A 22,489-nucleotide genomic window follows, 5' to 3' on the forward strand; every position below is an offset into this window, starting at 1 on the left:
GGTGAACTCAACTGGATTCCAGCAACAATGGGCTTTAAAAACGGTTTGACTGTGAGTTGCTACAGCAGGCTGTGATCCTCAGGACTTCTTGCTTCCACACTGCCACAACTTTCTGATGTGCAAATGGTTCATTCATAATGACCTTATTTGCCTGAAGTGACTCCGGTTGCTAATCAGAATGTAGTTGTTGGAAATGAAATAGTTGGTTTAACTCCTTCCTCTTTAGTGCAAAGCAAAACAAAGGGCCACTCTAGACTCCTGTTCTCCAAGTGATTGGGAGTCGGGTATATTCTGAAACATGTCATTGATGCAATGGTAATGGATCTGGTGGTGAATTTATACTGGGCCATCGACATGTCATTCCACTTTATTAGTCATCTGCTCATGCTTCCTCAATGTTATTGCATGATTGCCACCTGTAGGTACAGTTTTCCAGTACAGTGTAACAAAGCAAGACACATGCACACCCCTGGAACATTTGTGGTATAAAAACCTACAGAATTTTAGCAGGAAGCTATGGGATATGCACCAATGGGAAACCAAGCAGTATATCCTCCCTAAAAAACTTTTGCAGGCACAAACTGTATTGAAAGTATATAACCACTCTAAGAACATCATGATCATCAATGCCCAATAAAAAGTAAGTCTGGAAGGACCCAAATATTAAGTGTGTGCCATAGGAATTGTGTATATTCACTCCCTGTTGTCCAGCGTTGTCTCCTTGCTTTTCTGCATTATTTCAATGATTCAGTTATTAGTTCTTCTGTGTTACTGAAATTTAGATGGTAAGCTCATCAGGGCAGGCACCTCTTGCTGTTAAATGTGCACAGATGACATGACAGCAGCAAATGATCATGAAACACTCAGAGCCAAACCACACCCTAACATTATTTACACTTTTTGAAACAGCATGCTTAAATTGGTCACTTTTATCTGAAGAAGAAGGGACGTGAGTGGCGCTGTGGTCTAAACCACTGGGCCTTGGGCTTGCTGATCAGAAGGTTGGCGGTTCGAATCCCCGCAACGGGGTGAGCTCCCGTTGCTCGGTCCCTGCTCCTGCCAACCTAGCAGTTCAAAAGCACGTAAAAGTGCAAGTAGATAAATAGGTACCACTCTGGCGGGAAGATAAATGGTGTTTCTGTGCACTGCTCTGGTTCACCGGAAGCGGCTCAGTCATGCTGGCCACATGACCTGGAAGCTAATGGTCAGGGGTCCCTTTACTTTTTTTTTCTGAAGAAAGAGCAGCTGTGTAGCCCTGACTTGGAAGGCACAATGTGCTAATTGTTCCACAGTTGCTATGTCCCCCCCTCCACCCCCCTGGTGCTACTCACAGGAAACAGCACTTTTGGGTCCAAAGAGCACCCAGGAGGGGGCAATTTTTGGCAGGAAACTGGCATAGAGCTCCTATACCAGACTGGAAGCACACCCTAGATTGGGGCCCTAGGGTTGTTTCCCATTTAAAATAAAAGCAGACCATTTAAGCATGGTTTAAAAAGGAGCTAAGTGTACTTTGGCCTTCATTCCATTGTTTACAAGACTCCCTGGAACCATGAAATGTTGCCTGTAAAAAAAAAATAATGGCTCAGTGAATGACACCATCATGGTTGTTATGGTTATTTCTACCTTACCTGATTGAAATAGAAAGGAAACACTGTTACAGGTGCGGCAAGAGATAAGTTGCCAAATGGCTACACGCATTGTGCGTGGTACAAAGACGACTATCTCAGCCGTCACTCTGTGAGCTCTGTTTGAACATCTCTGCAAACCAGCACAGCGAAAGAGATTGGCGCGCACGCCACCGGCAACACAGTTACTACCATCAGAATTGTCATTGTTGTCGTCATAGCTGCCATGCCTTCATTGGTTGCTAGTCTGAATGTGCTGAATGGCTGTGTAAGGAAGGTCTCAGACAGAGGGGAAGGAGCATTCTGGAAAGGTAACTATACAATATTTCACATTGTAGAAATATCCCTGCTTAGTTGTAACACTAAGGATGTACATACACACACAGTGCAGAGCTCTATCCTTCTCCGATGGAGAAACTGGCAAAATGGGGAGGTAATGAGGACATTTCCATCATTAGGGCTGCCAATCCAGAACCAGCAAGATTATCTATCTGAGGGATTGCTAACTCACCTTTCATGGCACACTGCCCTCGCCGAGGCAATTTGCAGTTTTAAAGCTCAGATAAATAAAATAATTACCAAACATACCATTAAACTGAAAATCATTAAATTAAAATCAGCAGCAGCTAACAATTCTTGACACAGACCATTAACCAAATGCAGACTGGAACAGAAATGTCTTTGGGGGCTCTCTAATGCAGACCCATGACTTTGAAATGCTCTTTCTGGCAATGTCTATAACTGCGTCAATCTGCTGTGCTCTAGCAAGAGCTGGGCTGTGGCCCAGTGGCAGAGCAACTGCTTTGCATGCAGAAGGTCTAAGGTTCAATGCCTGACATTCCTGAGCTTTTCTAATAATCAGAATGTCTTGGGTTATATGTGTACCAAATGTCACCAACGTGTTTTATCTAGTCAATGTGGAAGCACCACAACCTGTGGGGGTGGGAGTTAGTCTTCATGCTCCTAGCCATGAAGCCAAATTGGTTTATGTGTGTAGCAAATTTCAGCTTTATATCTTGTGAGAAAAAGCCCCAGCCATTCTAAGAGCCCAATGAATGAGCAAGCCTATCAGGTCCTTCTCTTTATATACCGTATTTTTCGCTCTATAGGACGCACCGGACCATAGGAGGGAGAGAACAGGGGGAAAAAAATCTCCCCCTCTCTGCTCAGGGCACCTTCAGCGAAGCGGCAGGAGAAACGGAGCCCCTTCCATTTCTCCTCCCGCTTCGCTGAAGGGGCGCTGCCCAGAGAGGAAAAACTGTGCAGCTCCTCTCCAGCAAAGCGAAGCCTGGAGAGCAAGAGGTATCAGTGTGCACCAACCCCTCTCACTCTCCAGGGTTCAGGCGGCTATCCGCAAGCCTTCAGAGCACAGCGGGAATTCCTGCTGTGCTCCAAAGGCTTGCGGTTGGCCGCCTGAAGCCCCCGGAGCGCAGCAGGAGTTCGCGCTGCACTCCGGGGGTTTCAGGCTTCAGGTGGCTATCCGCAAGCCTTCAGAGCGCAGCGGGAACTCCTGCTGTGCTCCGAAGGCTTGCGGATAGCTGCCTGAAGCCCCCAGAGCACAGCAAAAGCAATGTGAAGCCTCCGGAGTGTGGGGGGAGCTCTCCCTCTGTGCTTCAGAGGCTTCGCATTGCTATCGCTGAAGCCAAGGAGCCTGCATTCACTCCATAGGACACACACACATTTTCCCTTCATTTTTGGAGGGGGGAAAGTGCATCCTATAGAGCAAAAAATACGGTAAATATTAAAATGCTTTATTTGGAGAGAAAGAAATGTTTTGTGGGAAATGAGATCTTACTATGTCACGGGGACAAATTTCCGTGGATGGATGCTAATATAATGAAAAGAATAATTTGCTGGATATGCAGATTTGTTGATTTTTATTTAATTGTTTTCATTGTGCAAAAGCAAAGCAACATGGTACCACACACTATAATTGTAGCCCGTGATGAATCCACATTCAAACTAAATAAATAAATTCCTTCCAGTAGCACCTTAGAGACCAACTAAGTTTGTTCTTGGTATGAGCTTTTGTGTGCATGCGCACTTTTTCAGCGACACTGAAACAGAAGTCACCAGACCCTTATATATAGTGAGAGGGTGGGGAGGGGTATTACTCAGAAGGGGGGTGGGAATGGGTGGTTGGCTGATAGGTGTGGTAAACCTGCTGACGACTGTTAATGACTGCAGTTGGTCTTACAGGAAAAAGCAAGGGGTGAGATGGCTAAAAATAGCTTTATCATGTACTGTATAATGAGATAAGAATCCAATGTGTCTATTCATACCAGGTCTCTCCATGGTTTTAAGTTTGGTAATAAGTTTCAATTCAGCAACTTCTCTTTCCAGACTATTTCTGAAATTCTTTTGTAATAAGACCCCTACTTTGAGATCTTGTATAGAATGTCCTGGGAGACTGAAGTGTTCTGCTACTGGTTTCTCTGTCTTGTGATTCCTGATATCAGATTTATGTCAGCATATGAACAAAGGTGCATTTTTAAAAAATACAACTGCAAATGTATTATATGATTTACACACACACACACAATTTTCTTATACACCAGTACTTGCTTACACAATATGTCTTGGCGTTTTCTATAGGGAAAGTTCCCTGTGCATGGTGGTAAGCAGATCATCCACTGTCTTGCAGAGTTTGTGACAGATAAGGTGCCCTTCAGATCACCCTCTTAAGGGAGAAATCTTCCTTTTCAAAGAAAACAGTTGACCAATTATTTATGCATCCTTTGTATTCTCCCTTCGTAAGACCTCCGGGTTGTTTCCTTCTGACTGCAGCCAGTGAAAGTCTCCCATCCACCACAGTCTTCATTCACTTCAGCTAGGTGATTGCTTAGAAGCAGAACAGCTGCAGCTATTAACCCAAACAGAGGCAGACTGTCCTTTTGTCATAAAGGGGGGGGGGGAATACCCGATAAATGCTCCTTCAGAAATCTGCATAACCCTGATGATGCTTCAGGACATGGCATATGGCCTCCAGTAAGGATAGTGTTATCTGTTGTGGAATCTTGAGCATATAAGCAGCTTCTAATTTTTCTGCAGATTTTGAGTTCTCTGCGTAAATCATGAAAACATGTAGAAAGTTTGGGTGAGCCTTCTAACAGCATGCAGCAGAAAGAGATCAAGCCAGTGGCAGAAAGATTATGCTACAGGCTGCATAGCTCACGATTCTCCTGATACCTTATAGTTGGCAAAGTGCTAGCTTTGGAGTGAAAGTGTGTGTATATATGAGAGAGAGAGAGAGAGAGAGAGAGAGAGAGAGAGAGAGAGAGAGAGAGAGAGAGAGAGAGAGAGATATTTGCATCCTAGTTCAATATTTCTAGATATATTCAAGATTAAATTGCATAATGTGGAATATTTTTAGGGTATTTGCTGTGATGACGTTTTATGTTTCATAATAATAAATAGAGGCATTGGGACTCCTGAGACATAATCAGATTTGGTCTAAAACCCAGGTTGGGTACAGCCTTCTGCCTTTCCTAAATGGGGGCTCAGACTGTTAAACGTTTTCTGGATGTGCTATGATTGCATGCTTGCACCTGATCTTCACAGTAGGGTCAATAACCGGCACCAAGAACTTAATTTGTTCTGGAGGTCTGTTCTTAACCTGAAACTGTTCTTAACCTGAAGCACCACTTTAGCTAATGGGGCCTCCTGCTGCCACCGTGCAGCCAGAGCACGATTTCTGTTCTCATTCTGAAGCAAAGTTCTTAACCCGAGGTAATATTTCTGGGTTAGCGGAGTCTGTAACCTGAGGCGTATGTAACCTGAAGCTTATGTAACCTGTATTAAGAGACATGATGACTGTGTTTCTTCTTTGGCTTATTAAGCATGGTTTGTATAGGCAAAGGAAACCATAATCCCTCATTGGCGGCAACACTAAACCAGGGATCGCACTTGGTGGATCCTGCTCATACTAGGAGAGGAAAGGAGCAGAAGCAATCTCCACATTCAGGTAAACCATTAACTGTGGTTTATCAGCTCTGCAAACTGGATGGACTCTCTGAATCTGGAAGTTCTGTGTAATCATGATGGCTCTTATATACAGATCAGTGATAAAGCTAAGCAGGATCAGGTATGGTTTCAAACTGAATGGAGGGCTGTGTGTTGAGATTCCTACATTTCTGGGTCTCTTCCAACTCTACAATTGTATTGTATTGTATGAAGACGTACATTCCTTTTCTCCTGTTTTGAATTTCCTACTATAGGGTGGCACTGAGTTCCAGAGTTAGGAGAGACTGAGAAAAATCTTGCATCTACTTTCTCTACTTGCATGATTTTATAACTCTCTATGAGGAGTTGCCTTTCCCCCCTAAACTAAGTAGCCTGAGATGGTGCAGCCTTTTCCCATGAGGAAGCCCTGTTCTTACCCTCTCATCTTTTGGCTCTCCACCTGGGAGTTTGATGTGGACTTGAAGCTGCTTGCGTCTCAATTTTTGTGTGTGCTGTCCACATGATGCCCTCCTCACACAGCCCTCCTCACACAATTGGCAGCCAGCACTTCCCCCCATTAAATTTGGATTTTCCTGATCCAGGAAGCATGTGACTGAAGGATTCAGCTGAGCTAGCTCAGTCAGTAGAGCATGAGAGTCGTGAGTTCAAGCCCATGTCAGGCAATAGATTCCTGCATTTCAGAGTGTTAGATTAAAAGACCCCCGTGATCCCTTCCAACTCTACAACTATACGATTTTATGATTCTGTGATAAGCAAATCCAGTAAAAATTTGCATGCTTACCTGTTGGTGTCCTTAAATCGGTGAGAGTTTTATGCATGTAGTGATATTTTTCTGAGTGTCATGTGTCACCATGCCTGCTACTTTGATTTTGTTTCTATCAGCACACAGGAAAGGATAATTAAAAACAAACAAACAACTGTTATTATTTTTATTTTTGCTGAACTCCCCTAGTGCATAGCAGCTTCATTAAAAGTTTGTCATTGCAGATATAGGCAATAAAAAAGGAAAAGGGTTAAAACAAGGCCTTCTCTCTCTCTCTCTCTCTCTCTCTCTCTCTCTCTCTCTCTCTCCCTCTCCCTCTCCCTCTCCCTCTCCCTCTCTCTCAGCAGCCTTTGTGGTGAGTGATGCTCTTGCTTGGCCACATTATTGTACCCTGAAGGCTTTTCCTTCAGCTGAGGATGGGTGGTACCCAAATTCCTTGCCTGCCTGGATGTTCTTTGACCTTTCATGCCATTCTTCAGTAGGCTGTTGCTGGGGCTGGCCATCTCTGCCTCTCATTTTCTCACTCACACACATTTATTCTGCTCAACCTGGCAGGTTGAAAACTTGTATTCCAATAATAATAATGGTGATGTGATGATGATGATGATGATGATGATGTTTAAAAAGAAAAATGCTGTTTTGCCTTTGCTTGAAACATTGGCTTTGGTAGCAGTTTGTTGCTGCATGTTTCCACCTTATTATTCTTTTAATGTGTGTGAGCAAACAGAGATACACAAATACCTGTGTGCGTGTCTAGGGCAGACTTCAGGTGTCTGGAACTTGTGGAGTGTGGAAAGGGGACAACAACACATAGTGCGAATACATCACATTAAGCACTGCCCAGTGGTGTGGCTCCGTTTAAATCACTTGTGAGGAAGATGGCACACAAACAGACATTATAATGGCCTAGTGTGGGCACAGCCTTCATATTGCTGGCATTTCATAGTGCAAGAGCAGCAAGAGCAATAATTGAGACTGTGCAGAAGGGCTTCTCTCTATCTTCAAGCTAGCAAATAAATGAAGGAGGTATAACCAAAGGGACATTAACAACAACAACAAAAATCTCCTGATTTACATAATATTTTTAAATTGGAAAATTGCAAAATGGCTCTGAGTATGAAATAAGCATTTTGCTTCCATTTTCAACTTCTTCTTCTTCCAATGACATTAATTTTAAAAGTTTTCTCTTCTCATCCACAAATATCCTTTATCGCTAATTCCTTTTTAAAACATTTGTGCGCCTAATTTTTCTATATTTGCTGGAAAACAGGTGCTAAACAGTAACAAAGACTCATGTGCGTAATTTGCACCAAAATAGCATTTAAAAAACAAATGCCTTAATTTCTAACACCAACATAAACTAAGTTTCCATTGGATGCACAATGGAACAATCACTAAAGTGATAAATAGTGAGTTTTCTTTCTCTGAATAAAGAAATGTTTACTCAGGCTAAATGGCAGGAAAATGTCAAGATGCATCATTTATTTTACACAAACAATAAAAATTTAGGTGACAGACTCTATCCTCAATTAGTTGAGATAATAACAGCAATGCTTTCCTCATAAATAACTATGTAATGGCTATGATACGTGGCATTCAGTCATTAAAAACATCTACATTCTTGGAACAACATGGTCCTCAGTTCTTTCAAAATCTCTTCTTTATTGTGACTTTTGCATTTTGATTGAGATGAGACAGATGCTAGCAAAAAAACCAAACCCTTTTCCTCCAGGCAGGGGGAAGATTTCTACTCTTTCTACTCAATTGCACAGCAAATTATTAGCAGTATCCACCCACTGGCAAACAGTTTCTCAACATTTTTCTACCAACTGAACTAAACAAATAAGTAGCTGATATTTTGCTCACTTCCACAACCTTAAATGAGGACTGTTATTTCATGAACAAAGGATGTAGCTCTGGGACCGATAATGTTAATCCCCGGTTCAGAGGTGGGGAACCTGGGACCTTCCAGAAGTTGTACTCTAAATCCCAGAAGTCCCAACCAGCAAAGCAATGGCAAAGGATGATGGGAATTGCAGTGCAACAACAGCTGGCAGAACCCAGGTTCCCCACCTCTGCTCTAGATCTATGTAGATGGTGAAGCACAGAGACATCCAATGCAAACCTAACGTTGCAGTATGTTGGTGTTATAACATATTTATTTTAGTGTATGCCGTTTTGAAATTTTTAATTTTAAGATATATAAATAAGAGTGTAAATTAGTAAATAAATGTGTGTGCAGTCAGACAAAGGTGGAAGTGGTCAGGAGCAGCTGACTGAGAAGTCAGTCTAGAGTCAGAAGCTTCATAGTGCCAAGTGCAAAACTATTGACCCACTGAATCACTTGATTTCCGCTGAACTACAATATTGCCCTTTAATCATCTTCAGTGGTGGTACTGAAGTACAGCTGAAAACAGGACAGCAGCTCTTCTAGTAAGCAACCATGAGCATTGACAAGCATGCTCCTTATCATCTAAGCTTGGGATGGTGAACATGTGGCCTTCAAGATGTTGGACTCTCAATAGCCTTGGCCAACTTGGCCAATACTCAGGGATTATGGGAGTGGTAGACCAGCAATATCTGGAGGGCTACAAGTTCCCCACCCATGATCTTAGGCAGCTTGTGAAGCTGACAAAAACAGGGGCTTGCTTGTTTATTAGTGCCGCTAAACACAGTTGTGGTCTTGAGGCACATCATTCCCAATTGTTAGAGCCTGCCCTACCATTAGGTAGAGGAAGTTGGATGTCATGAGAAAGGGCAGCAAATTTTTGGGAGTGCAGGGAGGGAAAGGGGGCTTGGTGGAAATCTTTTGTCCACATATTCAGGCAACATTCGCCGGAACTGATCCTGCAAAATGAGACAGGGTGGTGTACTGGCGCCCATGTTTCCTGTGTGCTTGGATACATGTGTTGGTGTCCCCTTCAGACTTGATGTGTTTGATGCAGCAAGCAGCAAGTTACCTGCAGTGCTACGCAAGTGGGATTTGGCCCGTAGCTTGGTCCTGAGTAACATTTCAGACAAGAAGCAGGCGAGGAAAGCTGACACTAAGTGAAACATTGATGTTCAAGACAGAGTTGACCCAAGTGGCAAGGAATGTGTGGCACACAAATCTCTGAAAGACGAGCACAACAAGGATGCTCTCTGGGATAAAAGCATCCATCTTCACAGGTATGCCAGAGGCCCTCAGATTCTCTTGGCTGGTTGACACTCAACTCTCCCCTAAGTCAACCTTCACCTTAATCGATTAGGCAGCTGGTTTACAAGGTTCAACTAATGGAAAGGGAACAATTATATATATATGCACATGCGTACAAAACAGGGATCCAAGCACCAGATTACCCGGGCTTTGACCGTTGCCGGAGAAACCTTGCAAGGCACCTGCCCTATGTTCCTGGATGGTTGTTAGAACAAACAGCGTAGTTAATAAGTGTTGATGGCTGCAAACTGAGACCACCAGAAAGTTGGTTTGAAAACTGCTGCCTTAGGGCGCCTCTCAGCGGTGCAGTAATGGATGCCGTAAAAACAGTATTGTCATTAATAAGCATTTGCAGGGAACGGGAGGGCAGTGTCACAGCAGGCTAAAACACTTATTGTTAGTTGTCGGGTGACAAGTTGTTCATTTTCATTTGGAAGCCACTGGCTTGCGTCTGCGTGTGACAGTTAGTAATTTGGATATGCGGAGGAAGAAAGGGATATTTGATTTGGAAACAGCAACAAAAATGTGAGATTTATTTCCATATCATGCCTATGGGCTGGTCTGGTTCTGTTATCTCCATTAGGCAAATTTCAGTTGATGTAGTTTGCCTATATCTCCTCTGCCCAGATTTTCAGCTCCATCCTTCAGTGAGGGTGCAATGAGTCTGTAAGGTTTACTCACCTCCCCAAATATGGTGCCTCCTTGTATTTGGAATTGATGCCAGAAAGAGCATGGAATGTCCTAGGTCCAAATCTGGTTCTCCTTGAGTTCAGAGTAGAGCTTGCTTTATGGTGGAACCCTCCCTATGGACTCCCCTGATGAGAAAAGACCATCTAGCCACCTTACTAGATGCTTTGAAGGAGTAAAAAAAATGTTTCCTTATGTGGGATTTGATCTGAATGGTGACACCGTTCATTTCTTAGATGCCATGGTCTGCCTGATCTTAACACTGTGAGTTTTTTTGTTTGTTTGTTTTAAAAAATTCATTTTAATGGTTTTAATATTCCAAATATTTAAATATTTTGCTGTTCATTCAGCCTGAGAGCTACTTTTGGTCTAGCTGGTGGCATATGATTTTTAGACTAAATAAATGGCTAAATAAAACTTCCCAGTTCTAATGGCACTTTAGCTCCATTTATTTAAATGGAGCTGAGTTCTAAGTTAGTGCGCTTGCATTTGCAACTTTAACCTATGCCCTTCACAAGCATGATATTCATAGCATGCCATTAAATGGATACTCTTTAAATGGATACTCTCTCCCCCCCCACCCCCGTTTTCATATTGCTTGAATATGGCTATGAGCAGTGGAAATTAATGCTCATTAGGACGCGGGTGGTGCTGTGGTCTAAACCACAGAGCCTAGGGCTTGCCGATCAGAAGGTCAGCGGTTCAAATCCCCGTGACGGGGTGAGCTCCCATTGTTTGGTCCCAGCTCTGCCAACCTAGCAGTTCGAAAGCACATTGAAGTGCAAGTAGATAAATAGGTACCGCTCCGGCGGGAAGGTAAATTGTGTTTCCGTGTGCTGCTCTGGTTTCGCCAGAAGCAGCTTAGTCATGCTGGCCACATGACCCGGACGCTGTCTGCAGACAAAAACGCCGGCTCCCCTGGCCAGTAAAGCGAGGTGAGCGCCACAACTCCAGAGTCGTCCGCGACTGGACTTGACTGTCAGGGGTCCCTTTACCTTTTTAGGACCAGTAGGGTGGAAGGCAGGGAGGCAAACAGCAGGTGGCACCAGACTGCCAGAGCAAATAACTAGCAGAGCTGGAGGCAATGAGAGGCAGAGCCAACTAGCTCTGCTTTTGCCCCCATATCCCTCCCTGTCAAGCTCTAAAAATGCATCACTGAAACTAAGGTGGAGGAGACTGGCAGCCAGCCCTTCTCCCTAGAGTGGCTACAAGGAAGGAGGGTAGGCAGCCAGCTGGGAGATGACTGAAGGCAGAGTGAGCTGGTGGGGCTGCAGTGCCTTTCTTGCCTCCCCTGGCTCTGAGTGCACAAGAATTAGAAGGCAAATAAAGATTGATTCATGTGAAGAGAGATTAAAGAAAGAGGCATTTACTGAACCAGAAAGCAGGCTATGTCTTTAAAAAATAATAATATTAAAATGTTGTGATCTCCTGAGAAAAGACTATACCTTGGGAAGCAAAGTTGGTGTCCTCTTATCTGAAGCAGTCTCTGGTGGAAGCTCATTATTGCACTGTTGAGAATCTGAGCGGAAGAAACATACAAGGACTACTGAGAACAGTGCAATGCAGTTATTATTAATTTGCTGCTAAGTAACAGCTCATGGGCTGTTAATGCAAAGGGGCTTGCCATATGGACAGCATTAAATGATGCACCTGGAGGACATGGGAGGTTCCATTGCACCCAGCGCTGGGTAGTTTTTAATTGGACTTCTGCACTTAGTTTCACTTTCCATATGAAAACTCTGAATGGTCTAGATCACGGATGGGAAAGCTGTGGCCCTCCAGCTCTTGTTGGACTACAAGTCTCACTATCCACTGTTAGCCATGCCAGCTGGGTCTGGTGGAAGCTAGAGTCCTACAACACCTGGAGGACACTCAGTTGGCTATCCCTGCCCTAAAAGCATGGAACTGGCAGGGGAGCATTATCTTTGGATCTCAAAGCTTGAGGACTGCAGTGGTAAAGGCATTGCTTAAGGCAGGGGTAGCCATCATGGTGCCATCCAGATGTTTTGGACCACAGTTCCCATCAGCCATATTCAGCAATAGCCAATGCTGACAGCTGACCAAGATGCCTGGAGGGCACCACATTCACAACCCCTAAATTGAGGAAAGCTGCCCCCAGCTATATATATTTCTTTAAAGCAGGGAGGACAACCTCTTGGTCTTGCAGATCTTACTGGACTCCAGCTCTCCAACAGTTTGACTTCACCTCCGGAGGCTTTTATTGCCTCCCGAGACAGATGGATGCCAACCACCAACCCTCTCTCATAACACCTCTGACTGTTGGCCATGCAGAGGATATGGGGCAAAGCTGAAGGAATTGGAAATAGTACAGAAAAAAGGAGTGATGGTGGAAATCCAATGTGGTGTAGTGGTTAGTTTGTCAGACTGCGACCTGGAAAACCAAGGTTCAAATCCCCACTCAGTCATGAAGCTTATTGAGTAACCTTGAGCCAATCACTGCCTCTCAGCCTAGCCTTCCTCATTGGGTTTTTTTTTGGGGGGGTGTTAAATGAGGGAGGGGGTTAGAAACACCCCCCCCCACCTTGAGCTCAATGGAGGAAAGTTGGGATATAAAAGCACTAATTAATTCTAAACTGATTAGTGAAACCTTATTTGATTAACTATATAAGCCAGAGATCGATTAAATAGTACAAGATTTCTGAAGGGGGGGAAAAGGTTTTTGATGATGCCCATTTCTTACACTAGACATCCTCTTTGATGAAGGATTCCATCCTGCGTGTGAGGGAAGGAGGAGATGTTTCTTCTAAGTTGGTGCTTGCGGTCTCCAGCTTCTGTAAGTACTTTCAGAACCAGCGTGGTGGTGTGATTACAGTGTTGGAGTAGGATTCAAGAGACCCAGGTTCAAGTTTACTGAGTGACCTTGGGTTGGTCACTATCTCTCAGCCTAACCCACCTCATAGGATTCTTGTAAGGATTTGAAAAAGGAGGTGTGTGGGGAACAAGATACACTCAGCTCAGTGGAGAAACTTTGGGATATATAAATATAATAAGTAAAAGTAAATATAAGTAAATAAGTAAAAATAAAAGCTCAGAGAATATTTTGCATGATGAGTTGGGGGACATTTTCTGCCAGTTCAAATGGTTTTTAATCAATTATCTTGCTTATTAATCTGTGAAATGCTGCAACCCTAATTATAAATCCCTGAATCTCTGGTCACCTCCTATGTGCATTTTCAGAGAAGTCAAAAGAGCAACAGCAGTTTATCTCAGTCTGGCCCCTTTTGAATGTTAATTTTAACAAAGAAACTGCAGTAAACGAAAGTGGCAATAAAAACAGCAGCATTCAAAGTTCGTAAAGTATGTATATACAACCAGTTCTTTCTCATGCTGTTCTTTGGCAATATGCAATGCTCCTAAGAGTTTGATATTATTATTATTTCTGCAAAAGGTAATCTTATACAAGGCTGGATACCCAATTTTAAAACTTTTAAATGACTTTTAAATGATAACCCTTAGACCACCTCATAAGTACTTCTTTTTTTAAAAGTGTGTATTTCCAGGCAGATTTGTAAGCATTTTAGTCTCCTCTGAGAACTGGGATGGATTGGACTTTAATAGGTCCATCCATCCATACCCACGACTGTGCACCTTGGTTAATAACCTATGCACTATTCGGGCAGTGACCAAGGGTCTATAATAGCTCTCTTTGATGGCTCATAACTGTGAAATTCCCTTCCTCTGAAGAATCTCCAAAATCTGATTCCTCCCCGCCCCCTCCAGAAGTGATGCAAGTATTTATTATTATTACTATTTGAGCTAGCGAGGGTTAAACAGATGTGAGGAATTTACATTTGTTAGGCTTTAATTTGACTGATTTTGATTGTTAGTTATACAGTATTCATTGAATTAATTATCTGTTCATTTGCTTTTCTGTATCCTGGTCTAGCAAGACTGGGCAGGCTAAAAATCCAAACTGAAATAAATGCATTCACAAACTAAATAGGTCAGGAGGCATCATCAGAGTCAGACACTCTGAAGTCCACCGAGTTCAATAAGTTTTTAAGGATGCTTGAATTTTTTGCTGGATTGTAGCCAGTGGCCACTGATCTGAAAGTACAATCTGAAAATGGACAAAACTTCAGAGTTGTGTACATTTCCAGATTTTACATAAGTTACATTTGACTGATATTTTAAAAAACAGAGCAGAGCTCTTCTAATATTCTTTGAAATTCTGGATGTTAACACATTATGGCTTGCATCCAAAGTTACTCCTCCATCTATGTTGAAAGGGGTGGGGGTTGATTTCCATCAGGATCTTCTGCCATCGTCCATCCACCTCTAGGAGCAGAATTTCAGAAGGGAGGTATGCAGAGGGGGGAAAGCAGAGGGAAAGCCTTGTTCTGTGAGCATAAACTCTTGTTCCATTTATCTAAGGAAAGTTAGGATCCAAGTTTATGGGTTGGAGATTAATGTTTTATTAAATGAATATGTGCTTTGTTTTGTTTTTACCTCTTGAAAGTCTGTTTCAAGGTGTTTTCCTCTGAAAAATCTGAGAACAGAACACACACATACACACACACAAATCTACTTGCTGGGACATGGGTGGTGGTGTGGTCTAAACCACTGAGCCTCTTGGGGTTGCCAATCAGAAGGTTGGAAGTTCAAATTCCCATGACGGGGTGAGCTTCTGTTAGTCTGTCCCAGCTCCTGCCAACCTAGTGCGAAAGCATGCCAGTACAAGTAGATAAATAGGTACCACTGTGCTGAGAAGGTAAACAGCATTTCTGTGCGTTCTGGTTTCCATCAAGGTATCCCGTTGCACCAGAAGCAGTTTAGTCATGCTGGCCACATGACCCGGAAAGGCCTGAAAGTGAGATGAGCGCCGCAACCCAATAGTCGCTTTTGACTGGACTTAACTATCCAGGGGTCCTTTACCTTTATCTTTTTTACCTGCTGGTATTTCCAAGAACTTCCATGAACTTCTGGGTGGGGCACTTGCATTTAAAACCTCAAGAAATGCAGATAGTGTGTTTGCTTAAAAAGTCCTTTCAGCTAGCCATCAGTGCGGCTGACCACAAAAGAAACATGGAGACACCTACATAAACAATATGATTTCAAGTCAATGCACATTTAAACCAATCCATGTAGTGAGCATTTCATTTCCACACTGTTCTGCTTTCTATTTCCTTACACAGAATCCATAGCCTGGAGCCCTGGCACCAGCTGTCAAGGAGAACTCCCTCTGAGGCTGCCTCTAAGCACACATGCCAAAATAAGTTCCACAGGAAATGAATAGGATTTATTCTCACGAAATGTGTTTATGATAAAGATGAAAGAGCTGTGTCCTGCAAACGTCATCCAGTGACTTATTTTTAGCTAAGGTTCAGATGTCAGGCTAAGAAAACCTTCCACGTGGGTGTTCTATTGCTCACACTTTTGCCCCACTTTTCCTCCAAGCAGCTAGGGCTGGTTTCCCCCTCCCCTTTATCTTCACAGCAACCCTGTGAGGTGGGTTAGGCTGAAATATAATGAATGGGAAAATATCTCTCAGGTCTCCTTAGCTCTTAGCCACTGCCCTGACTGTCCTATATAGCTGGTGAACTGTTGGTGCTTCTAGTCTGACCTCATTAGGCTGTTCAAAGAACCATGAGAGAAACAGACACTTGTACACAAGCTACTTTTGCTTTCAGAGAAAAAGTGTCCTGGTTCACACATGGCATTACACCACGGTTTATCAAACCATGTCTTAGTGTTTGAACCCAGCCCAGTAGCTTAACTATGTTTTATTAACTGTTGTTAAAGGTGACTTCTTAACCAATGTTTGCAGCTGGCTTACAAAACCATAGTTAACATTTAACCTCAGCTTACTGTTATGAGAAAATCCAGACCTCCTCTTTAACCATGGTTAAGGAGTTATCACCACCAAAAGGCTAGAGAGCCACAAGTGAAGGAAGGGCAGCAAAAAATTCAAATCACTCTCAAAGTTCAGCTGCTGTGTGGGGTAAGAAGTCAATAAGTGATTGTCTGCCAGATGCTTCAGCTTTAACTATGGTTTATTGACTATGCTTCATGTTAACTATGGTTAATACTAACCATGGTTAGCATACGTGTGAATCAGGTTAATGCCCTAGATTAATTTGAGCCCCAAAAACATTTTCCCCAAACTAGCTAGGAGCCATTTGTGTACAGTAGTGGGATTCTGTATCCCAAATTTACCTGGATAGATAGTGAATTGCATGCACAAACTTCGGCTCTGTTTAAATGTTGACAAATTTCCATTAGGAATAAAATAAAAATGCAAATTGCTGCAGAAATGTAGAGAACTGACTTTAAGATTGAAAAATGAGAAACTTAGAGAAACTTAAGAGAACTGAAATAAATGGTCATCACTAGCTGCAACTGCATTGCTGGGTCAAGTCCATGAAGGAGGGCACAGGGTGAGGGGACTGGGAATAAATCTCTTCCTTACTCTCAGGCAGCCATACTTTAGAATGGTCAATGCTCAACTGGGCTACCAGAAGCCAAATAGAATAGTTTTGGTGGCCAGGTGGAACAGCCAGTTGGTTGCCACTTGATCATCTCAGGATTTCTGGATTAAACACTAGAAGTTATGAGAACAGGCTATACAAGTAGCTGATATATTACATTGCATTTGCAGCAGTGAAGCCTTGCTAAGAGCATGGTATTTGCTGGGAAGAAACAGTGAGATAAAGGTGGACTATAAGAGAGAAAGAGAAGCAGTGGATATAGCACAGTACATTTTATGTGATATTGTGAGGATGGTTTTAGGAAGAAGGAGAAAGAGTGCTGCCAGGTTCTGGAAATTGGAGGAGGAAGGGTGTAGTGTAGGGGGCAGGGGAAAAATAGGGAGAATCCTACTGGAATTCCAGGAGAATGTGAGATCTGGGATAAAAGGAAGGAGAAAAGGTGGGGTTGAGAATTAGGAAGGGGATAATGGAATTCTAGGAAGGAGAGAGAGAGCAAGAATGAGGTTGGGGTTAGGATCTTGTGAAAAATGAGATGTCAGGAGAAGGAGAAAGAAGTAGGGTGTGGGTTATGATATTTGAAGAATTAACAGTAGGAGGGAGCAGGGGGAAATGGGTTTGTGAGTTGGGACCTTGGAGGGAAGTGAGATCTGAAATAATGGGGTTGCAGTGGGTGAGAGAAGTGGCAAGGGGCAAAGTGGAGGAATTATTCCACAATTTCTTGATTTATATGGGGGGGGCACCTTGGGTTAATAGGTTTCTACAGGCTACTAGTAATTTTATTAGGTATCAGTGGGTATCCATTAAGCTTTTAAATGAAATATAATGAATTTGATTCATCAGTCCATATAATTCCAAAGTTGCCTATATTTTTAATTATCTCCTCCCTTATCAAATATCATGGAAATGAAATATTTGGGTGGCATTGGGCACGCATAGGCTTAAATTTATTTAACAGTGCATGCATGTCCTCATTTTTCTGTAAGGTAAAACCAGCGCGATATTCATCTTTACGTATTACAGCCATCCTGTCCTCCCTCCCTCCTCTTAAACAAAAAACCTTTAGGTACCACATAAGCACCAGTAAAGTGCCACAATGAAGCATTTAAGACCTTTACACGGAAACAACACGCTCATTCGACACCACGAACGTGGCTACATGTTAGCCTATTCATTGGTGCAAAGTGTCACCTCTATTCTTGTCTCCAAAAGAAAACGCGAAAGAGAAACTTTGTGGCTGCACACACTTTGGAATGCTTTAGTTTGAGAGCAGCCCTCTCATTACGCGGGACGATTTCACCTCCGAAGGGGAAGCTCAGCAGCTGCTAGAAACCCTTCGAAGGAGACTATTATTATTATTATTAATCATCGTCATCATCGACGGCGATGATTATTGCTGCTCCTGGCACCGAGGCAGCGCCGGGCATGCAGGATTATTTCCGTGAGATTAAGTCTGGAGTCTGAGGGAGGCTCTTTTTTTGCGTTTGGCGGAAGGCGCTGGGAGGAATAAAGCCGCCTGGGTCTTTAACTTCTAGGATTCAGGGTTGTTAAGAGCTCTTTCCGCGCGAGTGGGAGACCTCCCAGTGCAGCGCCTCCCCTCTCTCGCCTCCTCTCGAGAAGCCTCTCCAGAGCCAACGGCTTCTCCTCGCCGGCGGCCGCCTGCAAATGGTTAAGAGGGCGCCTGGGCGAAGGGTTGGGCCTGGGGGAGCGAGGCGAGGGGTGCTGGTGTGGAGAGCACCCTTCTCCAACGAGCAAGGACCTTCCCACTTCAGGCTGCGGCTGGGGGAGGAACTCTCTCGCCTTCGCCTTCCCTGCCGTCGACTGGAGCACACCCTCCAACGCCACCCCTCTCTCTCGCACACACACCAGCCACCCCCCGCGCGCTCTCCCTTCTCCCTCCCTCTCTCCATCTCCCCCCCTCCCCGCTCCTCCCTCTCTCTCCCCCGGTCTCCCTTGCGCTCTCGGCACGCACGCACGCACAGAGGCAAGTTAATGGGGAATAAAGAGGCTGGAGTCCGCGGCAAGTGCCTGCTCCTTACAAATGAGCCTCCAGGCAGCTTTTCCCACCCACCTACCCACCGCCCCCCTTGCTCCTCCACAGCCGCCGCTGCCCGCCCCTCAGTCGAGGAAGGAGGGGCGGCCAAACGTGGCCTCTCGCTGCGTTGAGCGCGCAGGAGGAGGAGGAGGCGTGGGGGAGGGGATTGGAGAGGGAAAGCGGAGCAGTGGCCCGTGCGCGCCTCTTGTTCCCGGTGTAATTTGCAGCCAATCATCAGTAGGTGTCCACATCCCTGCATCCTCCTCACCTCCCTGGCGCGCCTCTCCCTCTCCCCCCCCCCACGTCTCTCTTCTCTTCTCTCCCCTCCCCCAGCAACCACACACACGCAGGCACACACACAAACAGAGAGGGGGAGAGCGAGGGGAGAGAAAGAGAGAGAGAGACTCCCCCGGCTGCGTCCCTCCCTCCCTCGCACACAGCGACTGGAGAGACGGACGGAGCGCAACGCGCAGGAAGAGGAGACCACCGAGCAGCACAGCCAAGCGCTCTCACACATTCACGCGCGCACGCACACACACACAGAGCACACACACAAGCGCGCGCACACACACATTCAGTGCCTGCTCTTTCCTCTCTCTCCCCCTCCCTTCCCCCCTCCTCCTTTCTCTGCAACAAGGAGAGAGAGAGAGAGAGAGGAGGAAAAAAAAAAAGAAAGCCACTTACAGGTATTTGCTTAGTGGATCGGCGTCTTTATTCCTTTCCCACCGACCCCCCTCCCTCATCACCGCCCTTTTACAGTTTGTTTACAAGTATCAAAGTTGTAATTGAGGAGCTGCCAAAGACACATCGGGATATTCTTCCTTTTTTTCTTTTTTCTTCTTTTTTTCCACCCCCTTCTTCTTTGTGTTAGGGAGTGATGTGCAACTAATTAAAGACAGACAGGCGGGTTAAGCGTCTGCAAAATCCAAGTGTCCCCCCAAAAAATACAGAGACTGGTAAGTGATTGTTTTTGGATCTCTCTCCTCCCTCCCCCCTTTTTCTTTCTCTTTTCTTTCTTTTTTCTCCCTTCCCCCTTCCTGTTATCTCTCCTCTCCTCTCTCCCCCCCCCCTTCTTGTGGTCCGCTGGGGTTGTTAAAGTAGATGAATGCTAGGCTTGGGCAATAAAAGGCGCTGCTGTATTAATTTATTAATTAATCTGCACCAGCCCCTCCTCCTGAATGTTAAATATGACCTTTGATCTCTCTGTCTCTAGCAGGAGCAGATATGCAATATTGAACATGTACAGTCACATTGGCTTAAGCAGCGAGTAGATCGCAGTCTCTTTAGCTGCTTTTAATTATCCGGGGTTTTTTTATTAAAAAATAAAATTAAAAAATCGCGCGATAGTTTTAATTTAAAAAAGAAAAATCAATAGCTGCGTCTTAGACACCTCTTTCGCGCTCCAGAGATGCATCGATTAAACAATAATGACCTGGTTGGTGGGCACCATAATTTTCTCGTTTCTGGTAGCAGTAAACCTTGAAAGGGGATTTGGTGGTGGCGGTAAGAGAGAAGAGGCTGAAATTGTAGCAGGGGTTTCCTGGAGGGGAAAAAAACATTTAAAATGCAACGAAAATGGGGCATAGACGTGTGTTCTGTTGAGAGCCTATGTGATATTATTATTACTCAAACATTATCACTATCTTTTCCAATGTGAGTGCATTGCCTATGCAGAACCAGGAAAACTACTTGTATTAAGTAGTTGCTGTTAATGGAAATGAAGTTATACTTTCTTTTCCTTTTTAAAAAGTAGCCTTATTTCATACACTGAATTTTTCTGTGATTAGGTTGTTTTTGTGCGTGTTTTCAGAATAGGGAGAAGACCTCCTTGTTGCAACCAAATCCTTACAAGGAGCAGTGGTTTCAGTTTTCCCCCCTGATGTAAAAATGCGGAGGTGGCTCTAGTGTGATTAGGGTCTTTCCGTGATTAAAAGATGCATGTTGGTCCCTATCTGCCAGACAAGGCTGATGTGACTTTTCTTTCTTTCTAGATTTGCTCTCATAATCTGGATTAGTTTACCTAAAACCCTGCTTTTCAGTCTATCCCAGCAGTTAAATGACGAAGTCCCCCCCAAGCTAGTAGGATGGGCTAGAAATGGTTCATTAGTCTAATTATGACTGTAATTAGTATAATTGATAAGTATTTTTCAACTGTAGGAATCAGGCATAAAACTGTACTGGGGTCCTTTCTTAGTGTCTCTGGGGGACCTAATATTCTGTTTACAAGTGAAAAAAACAGGGGAATGTTGCAAGTAAAAACATTTTTTGGTGGGAGGTGGAACCACATTCTGGGTGACAAAGATATATATTGTGTCCAGTTTGGTTTTTGGTTTGTTTTACTTCCTAAAGATTGGAAGAATGTACTTCTCCCCGTGTTACAAACTAATACGCCCTCTCTGATATTGGATGGCCTATGTGAAATAAAAACAAAACCCCAGAGTAGGTAACTCAGAGCAAGGGGTATACCTTGCAAATCTTTTTTTAATAAGACTGATAAAGTGCATTTGGGAGGTGGTGCGTGCCTCCTTGATATCTATCTAGATTTTTTTACATAGCGTCCCTGGCTTGAAGGTTGTGTAGCATGTTAAGTGACTGCGTGGAAATCCAGTCCCCTTGCAGCAGCAGGATCTCATACCCAAACCTGTGAAATTGCCTTGCATATGTGTGTATAAATATATATCCCCCACCTCAACTCAGTCCCTTTATTATTTACTTAATTTGGGGGGCTGGGCAAGGACCTTGGCTCCCCCTCTACCAAAGAGACCTGATCTAGGGACCCTGCAACACAGCCAGCTGTGATTCAAACTGATGACACCCCCCTCCCCCAGATTCAGAAAACAGTTCCTGCTAATCCTCTAAAGAACCAACTAGGTTAAAACAAAACAAAATCTCGATATTCCGACGGAGGAAGGTCGACTCTTGGCGGCATTGTGCTTCCTCCTACTTTTTAACGCCTGAACAGACTTTCTTCTTCTCCTCCTCGCGCTCCCTTTGCTCATCCCCCCCCCCGCCTGGTTTTCTCCTCCCGAGCCCGCTGCTCTCCAGCCCCGTCTTGCCCTGGCAACCCGGCTCGTTCACACATTTCCTAAAGCTCCGATGCCCTCTGGTGAGAGGATTGGGAGCCCTTTCCCACCCCTCATTTGCATGTGTTTAGCACTCCGGTTGCCCCTTCTCCCCTGGCATTTGTCAGCCCGCCCTCCCCTCCCTCCCTCTCCCCAGCTATTAAAGCATTTACCGCGGGGTGGGATTGGAGGGGGCGGCGGCGGCGGAGGGGGGTGGAGGAGGAGGAGGTGAAGGGAAGGTGGCCGGAGAGCGGAGGAGGCACCGTCGGCTGCTGGGCTGGGATCATGTCTTTATTGATTGTTATGCAAACGAGCTGGGGTGACTGACGGGCCCCGTCTCTCCCCGCAGCGTGTGTTGTGTGGTGTCTTTTGAACACAACAAAACAAAAAACCCTCGCACGCACACAGTCCTCTCTCTCTCGCGCGGATCCTCTTTCCCTCCTTCTGCGTAGACTTTCCCCCCGAAATGACTTTCTTTCTTTCAGTTGCGACGGTTCCCGGGGAGGACGACGACGACGACGAGGATGCAAAGAAAGTGGCTGCCTGAGAAGACTTCGCCGTGTGCCGAGATGCCCCCCCAAGAGGATTAGAGGGCAGCGCTTCCCCCCCTTCCCTCCCCCTGACCCCCCGGGCTACCCAGCACCCGGCCCGGCCCCCCCGACGGCTCCCGTGGCCCTCCTCCCCGCCCTGCCCTTCCCTCCCCTGGCCCTCC

The 22,489-nt window shown here is 44.7% G+C and overlaps 1 long non-coding RNA gene across 1 annotated transcript; it reads left to right on the plus strand.

Moving 5' to 3' along the window:
- Window positions 1-1,810: 1,810 nt before the first annotated feature.
- On the plus strand, window positions 1,811-22,474 carry LOC308595344. The gene is made up of 4 exons (XR_014011995.1): window positions 1,811-1,936; window positions 12,941-13,028; window positions 19,587-19,671; window positions 22,263-22,474. It is a non-coding gene; the product is annotated as an uncharacterized lncRNA (long non-coding RNA).
- Window positions 22,475-22,489: the final 15 nt, after the last annotated feature.

This window comes from Podarcis bocagei, assembly GCF_964188305.1.
Source record: "Podarcis bocagei genome assembly, chromosome: 9".
In the NCBI taxonomy this organism is placed as follows: domain Eukaryota; kingdom Metazoa; phylum Chordata; class Lepidosauria; order Squamata; family Lacertidae; genus Podarcis; species Podarcis bocagei.